The following is a 1,198-nucleotide window of genomic DNA, read 5'->3' on the forward strand; positions in this document are numbered from 1 at the left end:
CTGATATGTTCCACTAACATATACCAAAGTATGGCATTTGATTCACAGGGAGAAAAGATAACAATTCATCCCCAAAACAAGTTTTCTGGAATTCAGTTTTGATTAAGTTCTAAAGATACATTTTAAAGATAAAAAAGAAAACCAAGATTCACCCTTAAAATTAAAATTTTTTAATATACATTCTGTTATTAATATTTTTTGTGTTCTTACAATGCAAAAATTTAGAAACTTTTAAACTCTAAAAATTTTGACCAGTTTACCTATTTGGCCTTAACACATTCTAAATTCCCTTCTAAGAATCACATCAGTGTTTGCAGTTCATCAGTCCAATATGGATGGAGTAATTCTATCTCTTCTTTGTTGGTTTATTCTTGGAGTTGCCATCCATGCTGGTGCTGCTGCTACTGAAAGAGCTGGAATCTGAGTCTGAACCAGAGGAGAAAGAAGAGCTTGTTGAGGAGGCTGAAGATGATGAACTGCAGGAGCTTTCATTGGTGTCACTGTCCTCTGAGGAGAACAAGGTAGATGTTTCTTCACTATCTAATGAAGAATCACTAAGTGAGCTGTCACTGCAGTTGCTATGGGGATGGTTATACTCTTAGACCTTTTTTCTTGGCCTTTCTACATTAGTTTTTCTAATGCTTTGTTATAACAATTATTATTTTTTCTTTTAAAGATTTCTTTAATTCTGCTCTTCTTAAAGGCCTATGTAGGTACTCTTTTTCCTGTGCACTCATAAAGCCAATGTCCAAATTCCAAGTATTTCTGACCTTTTACATATATTGCTTATTTGCTTCAGTTTGTCTCCAGGCATGCATGGGGTCACCATCTTAGCTTGGCTGAGGCCTGTCATGCTGATGGAAGATGCAATCTTAATCATGACCCAAAGATCAGAGTAGATAGGGGATAGGAAGTGAAGGAAAGGAAGAGTGCAAGAGAAAAGATGTTATGGTCAAAAGGAACATTTCAATATTCAGGTATTAAAAGAAGAAAAGATCTCAGTGATGAAGAGGTCAGTGGTATGGCCATACTGGTGAGTGTCTGAAGAAGAATAGAAATGAAAGGCCCCAGAGTGAAGGGTGCAGAGGAGCTGGGGGATCAGTGTTGACAGTCACCAAGGACAACAGCATAAGATAGATAACAACAGAAAATGGTGGCCCTGTGGCTTAAGTGCTGTAAGATATGGGAGAAAGTTCGG

The 1,198-nt window shown here is 37.3% G+C and overlaps 1 pseudogene; it reads right to left on the reverse strand.

Annotated features, from left to right (window-relative positions):
- Window positions 1-346: 346 nt before the first annotated feature.
- Window positions 347-818, reverse strand: LOC118902073 (annotated as a pseudogene).
- Window positions 819-1,198: the final 380 nt, after the last annotated feature.

The sequence above is a fragment of the Balaenoptera musculus genome, chromosome 10 (genome assembly GCF_009873245.2).
Source record: "Balaenoptera musculus isolate JJ_BM4_2016_0621 chromosome 10, mBalMus1.pri.v3, whole genome shotgun sequence".
Classification (NCBI taxonomy): Eukaryota; Metazoa; Chordata; class Mammalia; order Artiodactyla; family Balaenopteridae; genus Balaenoptera; species Balaenoptera musculus.